Below are 7,539 nucleotides of genomic sequence, written 5' to 3'. Positions count from 1 at the left end.
CACCACTTTAGCTAATGGGGCCTCCAGCTGCTGCTGCACCGCTGCCATGCGATTTCTGCTCTCATCCTGAAGCAAAGTTCTTAACCTGAAGCACTATTTCTGGGTTAGCGGAGTCTGTAACCTGAAGCGTATGTAACCTGAAGCGTATGTAACCTGAGGTACCACTGTACCTCATATTGGTCTCCTCTGGTGGTTGAAAGACATAGTTGCCGGGAACTATATTATGAAGATGAAGGCTCAGAGTAAAAAGATTCATGGCTCGAGTGGCATCAGCAGAGAAATGCTTCATGTTCATTAGCTATGGTTTAATACCTACCACATTCATCCAAATTATATGCGCATAAAAATGCAAATTACGTACAGCCCTCTGGTTCATTATGCACTTGAAAATGGCCCACATTACTAAAGAAGCTGCTCACCTGGGATATAATGACACAAGACGTGGCAAAGCAGGGGCCTGATCCACTGAATAAAGGTTCAATTCCAGGTGTTTCCAATAAAAAGGGTCAGGGAGCCGGTGATAGAAAAGGCTGCTAACTGATTGATACTTGGGTTTAAAAACAAAGAAAAATAATTGATTTGTTAAAAGCTCGGAAGCTGGAGCTACCCTGTCCCAGCCCCCTACTCACTCCTTCACACATCACCAGCATTGCTTAAAAAGGTAAACAGAACACACAGAAGTCCCATTGGTGAAGAAGGAAAAAGGTTCTTTACTTAGTGGGGTTTTTTCATATTTACAAGGTTGGTTTTGGATTCTAAGCCTACACGGTGGGAGCCAGTGACATGACTGCTCACAACTGCCTCCTATTTTATGCTCAGAAGAACCGTGTCAGGTAGGCCAGACTGACAGAGCAACTTGCTCAAGATCACCCAGGAAGTTTCTTGCTGAAGTGGGAATTTAAACCCGAGACCTTCCCAGCTCTGCTCTGACACTCTGACTGCTTTTGTGTCTTGGCTCCGAACGGAACTTGAAGATGCTGAACTTCCACGTTTGAGATGCAGAACGGAAAACTGCAAATATATCATTCTAAGTGGACATCTGTAGTTTCCCTGCACTAGCATCCTGTGCGTTCATGCAGATTAAACATCCATCGCAGCACTCAGCAGTAAAAATGCTACTTAAACGTGATATATGCAAGGATACCTCAATACCTTAATAACCATGCTGTGCAACAGGTTTGCAGGCCAACGCTCTCTGCCAGGAATGTCACCAACTAACAAACTACCTGCAATTAAGCTCTTAGAAAGATCTGCCCTTAGGTGAGCTGCAGAGAAATATGGTTCACATGGAGATAATAGAGGTCTGTGACATGGAAATGGTACCAGCAGCAGCTCTGGCTGGAAATGATCTCTCTGTGGAGGTTTTGTCTAAGGGTCTGCAGCTACTTCCTCGGGGGAGAAATCCAGGGTTGACCCTTGTGCATTGTTAGAAGTGCCAGCTAATTGTTTTTGCATTAATGAAGTACTCCTTCTCAGCTTTCCCAGTCTTAAAAAAATGTATTATGTTCTATATATTTTTATTATCTCATTCACAGGCATTGTGTTCCTTGACAAACGCTGGGCTTTCTCATTTACCCTCTTTTCTGGGGAAATGGGGTTGCCAGGGGCACAGGAGATACCTGTTAAGAAAAGGGAAATCCAGAAATACAGCTGAGTAAGAGGACCTGCTTCCAGGTCCTGGAAGCAGCTAAAGTGGGATGGCGTTCTGTATCAGCAGCTCTCAGTGAGGCTGTGTAGCAAACTCTTCCCCTTTGGCTGAGAAAGGCTTGTGTCAAACCACAGGAACAGAACTAAGCTCTGACGTCCATCATTCAGCTGTAGTGCAGAATTACCTTTGGCTATTTTTTTTAAATGATTTGATTTGCTTTCATGCCAGAAAGATATATTAAAAATAATTCACAACCAGATTAATGAGGAGAGGGAAAATCATTAGAAATCAAAAAATGAGATAATTCTGCTGTAGACATGACTGATGGCAGTAAATAAATCATATTTGGATGACATGACTTAATTAGTTGGAAATATAGTGCTTTTTTAAAGTTGCTTAGGTTAAGCTTTTAAGCTTTTGACACATAAATTCTGAGCTAAGTATCTCAGATGTCAAAGCAGGCAGCTATAGCTCTTCACTCACATCATTTGAAAAACACACATATAATTCTGAAATTTGATTTAATTTTTCTTTATAGACAGCAGGGTGCTTTTCATATTTTTCAGGAGGGTTTTCAAAGGGCACTGCAGCTGAGACATCCTAGGGATTGGTCTTTCATCCCCATAATAAGCTTGTTTACCACTCCAGCCAGTTGCACATGTCCTAATAATGGACCCACACATTACATGCTGATTTTCTAAGTGTTACATTTTACAAGCACAGGTGAGTCTGTCTTTCTGTCATACTCTAACACCACCAAGATATGGAACTAAAGTAGGCTATTTCAAGGAGAGTGGGAGAACGTGCGCACTGAATTCTCGCTCGGTCCTTTTGTGTTCTCCGGGGCTAAGTAAACCGACGGCAATTAGCAAGACTTTTAGAGTAGGGGGGAAGCTGTTCTGCTCCAAGAAATCAGAGTAATCAGTGTCAGATACAGATGGTGTCAGAAATTGTATGTTTTTATTTTCCCTAATAGATGAGTGACTGCGATTCAACCCAGCGGTGAGGGGGAGAGAGAGAGATTCAGTGCTGCATTTGGGGACGTTGTAGCAATTGCTTTGCATTTCCCTTACACTGGGTAATCTGATATCTACAGAGAGAGAGTCCATTGGATGTGAAAGGTCTATGTATATACACAAGCGCTTGTGCGCTCTGATGGTCCCAGTGATGTATGGTGCCCATCAATTCCATGACAACCCCAACAGCTGGGCATTTTGCTGGTAAGTAAATGATGCATCTAGTAGGCTTGTGCATATTTATTCTTGTTACTTATATTGTGAATCAATTGATTGACACACCCTGATGTTAAACTCCCAATCAGGCAGCAGATTTTGGGGTGGGTGGAGGTAAGGCAGCAGCTCTATTCTGCTTGAGTCCCTTAAGCTAAACTGCCCTGTGCTTGCCTATTGCCTTCAGATACAGTGGGAGATGCCATTTCATTGCCAATTTTGACATAAGAATCAACCACCAGGCCAATGGGATTCTGTTAGGGGAATGGGAAGGGAACATCTTGTTCTCTGATTCAGGAAGCAAAATGCCTTGGGGTGGCCCTGATTCCCATGCCAGTTGAATGCCTTCTTCGTTGGAAGTAAAGCAACAATGCTAGCAATAAGCTATCTGAGCCAGGGTGGGGGCAGTAGGCAGAAAGGCAAGCTGCTCTTCCTCCTTAGGGAGTCATTCTGTTTTAGTAACTACTTGTTGGTAAAATAGATCACTTCCCCATTTGTTGCTTTGCTGCTTCTTCTCCAAGTCAGTCAGTGTCGGTATGAGCTAGCAAGATGCAGAGTTAACTTATTAGTTCCATCTTTACCACATTTAAAACTCAGGACTTTATGTGTGTACAGTAGCACCTCAGGTTAAGAAATTAATTCATTCTGGAGGTCCGTTCTTAACCTGAAATTGTTCTTAACCTGAGGTACCACTTCAGCTAATGGGGCCTCCCGCTGCTGCCGTGCGATTTCTGTTCTCATCCTGAAGCAAAGTTCTTAACCCGAGGTACTATTTCTGGGTTAGCGGAGTCTGTAACCTGAAGTGTCTGTACCCTGAAGCGTCTGTAACCCGAGGTTCCACTGTATACTCACCAGTATAAAGTACCAGTAGCTCTTTCTTGCTGCCATGGCAGCCATTTTGTGCTGACACCCATGGCACATTTATCAATACAGGAGTAGCTACATCTCATTTTGGTGAAACCTAAACTTAGGGCTTTCTTTGCCGTGACAAAAAACATTTTCATTTTCATTTTAACCAGCAGTCATACTAGACCATGTCTACAAAAGGCTGCAGTGCATTTGCCAAACTCCAACATTCTTCACAATCATTGGATGAACATTTGAAAACCATGTGCATGCCAGTTCCCAGGCTGCTGCTGTGTAACTCCTAGAAGCACCATTTGCAAGATTTAACTCACAGCTCACATTGGCCAGTGCTGGTTAAAAGGCATTTCTTGTGGCCACCAGATGGCTGTGTGAACGAGCCCAGAATGCCCTGGCAATGCAAGTATAAGTGTCAGGTTGCATGGTTTTACTCTTACAGTGTACTTGTTCCCCTGATCACCAGCACTGATCACTTATTTGATGATAAGGCAACTTTTGCTGTTGTTTGTGGGTGTGTAATCTCTTCCTAAGTCTTGAAGGATGCCAGTGGGCATATCCTCTCCTGGTACTCACAATTGTCTACACTACCACAGTGTTCCATCTGCAGAGGCATTTTCTGCTACATGCCACTGATGCACCAAATGTCATTCTTCTTGCTTATTATGCTGTATGGAGCTCAAAAGCGTGCAATCATATTTTATTGTTAATTTAATTAATTTTATTGCAAACTGCTTCAGGGCTGTTACTGGGAATTGGTTTAGGAATGCAAGAAATAAATTCATTGCCCTGTTAAAAATAAATGTCACTCCCCTTAGAAGCAGTGACATTTGAGGGCATTTACTTCTTCCAACAACATTTGTATTAATTTATGTAACAGGATTTGTATCCTGCTTCATCATCAAAGCCTCTCGGTGTTTTACATAGAATATAAAATATATGTTAAAATTACTGATAAAAATCAGGTATATCTATATAAGGTAGGTAAAGGTAAACAGTAAAGGACCCCTGGATGATTAAGTCCAGTCAAAATCGACTATGGGGTTGTGGCAGTCATCTTGCTTTCAGGCTGAGGGAGCCAGCATTTGTCCACAGACAGGTCATGTAGCCAGGTCATGTAGCCAGCATGACTAAGCCGCTTCTGGCGAACCAGAGCAGCGCACGAAAACGCTGTTTACCTTCCCGCTGGAGCGGTACCTATTTATCTACTTACACTTTTTGGCGTGCTTTTGAATTGCTAGATTGGCAAGAGCTGGGACAGAGCAAAGGGAGCTCACCCCATCATGGGGATTCGAACTGCCAACCTACTGATTGGCAAACTCAAGAGGCTCAGTGGTTTAGCTATATATGCAATTACAGTGGACGCTCAGGTTGCGAACGTGATCCTTGCGGGATGCACATTTGCAGCCTGCAGCATCCGTAATCCACAGTGGCGCATCTGCGCACGCACAGGTTGCGATTTGGCACATCTGCCCATGCGCAAGGCGCAATTTAGTGCTTCTGCACATGCACAACTGCCGAAACACAGAAGTACAGTGGTGCCCCGCAAGACAAATGCCTCACAAGACGGAAAACTCGCTAGACGAAAGAGTTTTCCGTTTTGGAGGTGCTTCGCAAAACGAATTTCCTATGGGCTTGCTTCACAAGACGACAATGCCTTGCGAGTTCCTGCGGGGTTTTTTTCCTCCCCCCCCCTTTTCTAAGCCGCTAATAGCACTAATCCGCTAATCCGTCAATGGGCTTGCTTCGCAAGACGAAAAAACCGCTAGATGAAGAGAATCACAGAACGGATTCTTTTCGTCTTGCGAGGCACCACTGTAACCGGTTCCGGTACTTCCGGGTTTCGGCTTTCCGCAACCCAAAAAAACGCAACCTGAAACGTCTGTAACCTGAGGTATGACTGTACAGATATATAATAAAATACAGTTATGTAGTAAAATACATGTCAAATTTACATGTCTGGGGAGACTTGCTTTTGCAAAAAAAAGTTTTTAGCAGGCACTGAGAACTATGCAGTGAAGGTGACTGCTTAATATGAATGGGCTGGAAGTTCTCGAGTGGAGGCGGCCGCCACACTGAAGGATCGGCTACCGCTATCACCTCACATCCGTATTAATGTGCTACCAATCCCCAACCACCATTTATATTGTCTTCAGTGGGTGCGATCACGTAGGGGTGGCCTAGATTGTGGCATACAATGGGAATCAGCTGCAATAACAAGGCTTTGTGAATGCTGCTCCACTGTTTTCTTCTCCCTGAATGGAAGGCTCAAGTCTCCCAATTACCGTATTTTTCGCTCTATAACACGCACCTGACCATAACACGCACATCGTTTTTAGAGGAGGAAAACAAGGGAAAAAATATTCTGAATGAAACAGTGGACGTATCATTTTTGTGATTCATGCTGTGGCCACAGACATGTGATCTGATGGTGAATTTGGGGTGACCCAATGCAAAAATCCTGAGAATCCCTGTGGATCCATGCTTTGTAACCACGTTTTTGCAGCATTGCAGCCCCAGGCAACAGTGGGTGCGTGATTTTGGGGGGGGGGCAGGCTGTAGCCATGGACATGCTATGTGCTCTGATGGTGAATTTGGGGTGACCCAATGCAAAAATCCTGAGAATCCCTGTGGATCCATGCTTTGTAACCACGTTTTTGCACCATTGCAGCCCCAGGCAACAGTGGGTGTGTGATTTTTTTGGGGGGGGACAGGCTGTAGCCATGGACATGCTGTGTGCTCTGATGGTGAATTTGGGGTGACCCAATGCAAAGATCCTGAGGATCCATGTGGATCCATGCTTTGTAACCACATTTTAAGTGGGGAGGGAAGGAAAAACACAGAAGGCTAAGAATGCAGGAGAGGGCTATAACGTGAGGAAAGGAAGGCAAAAGTTTCCCCCCACCCACCCACACAAGCCAGCCACTGTTTAAGGATTTCATCCTTTTAAATGGAAGAAAGCATATTTGAATGCTGTGTGTCTCCAAAAACAAAAAGCAGGAAGTCAAATCAGAATTTTAAGCCGAACCTGTAATCTCTCTTCCCTTCACAAACATTGTTCCCTCCGGAGCAGGGACAGGATAGAGCGAGGGACGCTCTGCTTTCCCCTCTACTTGCCTGGAGGGGAGGGGCTTTCCCTGCTCTTTGTTCGGACGCTCTGCTCTCCTCTCTACTTGCCTGGAGGGGAGGGGCTTTCCCTGCTCTTTGTTCCGTTTGAGCAAACACAGCAACGAAACAGAGCAGGGTGGGCAGAGAGACCCTGAGGCAGAATGCAGGAAAGCAACAGCTTTCTCACGGAGCTCCCTTCTCCCTGAAGCGCGGTTTGATTTTTGCCTTATTTTTCGGCTACAGGGACCACACATTCGCTGCATAACACGCACAGACATTTCCCCTTCCTTTTTAGGAGAAAAAATCTGCGTGTTATAGAGCGAAAAATACGGTAGCTAAGGGTTTATGGCGACAAAGGGGTTAAACCACAGAGCCTGGGATTTGCTGATCAGAAGGTCGGCGGTTCGAATCCCTGTGACGGGGTGAGCTCCCATTGCTCGGTCCCTGCTCCTGCCAACCTAGCAGTTCAAAAGCACATCAAAGTGCAAGTAGATAAATAGGTACCGCTCCGGCAGGAAGGTAAATGGCGTTTCTGTGTGCTGCTCTGGTTTCACCAGAAGTGGCTTAGTCATGCTGACCACATGACCCAGAAGCTGTACGCCAGCTCCCTCGGCCAGTAAAGCGAGATGAGCGCTGCAACCCCAGAGTCGGCCACAACTGGACCTAATGGTCAGTGGTCCCTTTACCTTTACC

Source organism: Podarcis liolepis (assembly GCF_965112155.1).
Source record: "Podarcis liolepis genome assembly, chromosome: 2".
Taxonomy (NCBI): domain Eukaryota; kingdom Metazoa; phylum Chordata; class Lepidosauria; order Squamata; family Lacertidae; genus Podarcis; species Podarcis liolepis.
This window is presented reverse-complemented; position numbering follows the sequence as displayed.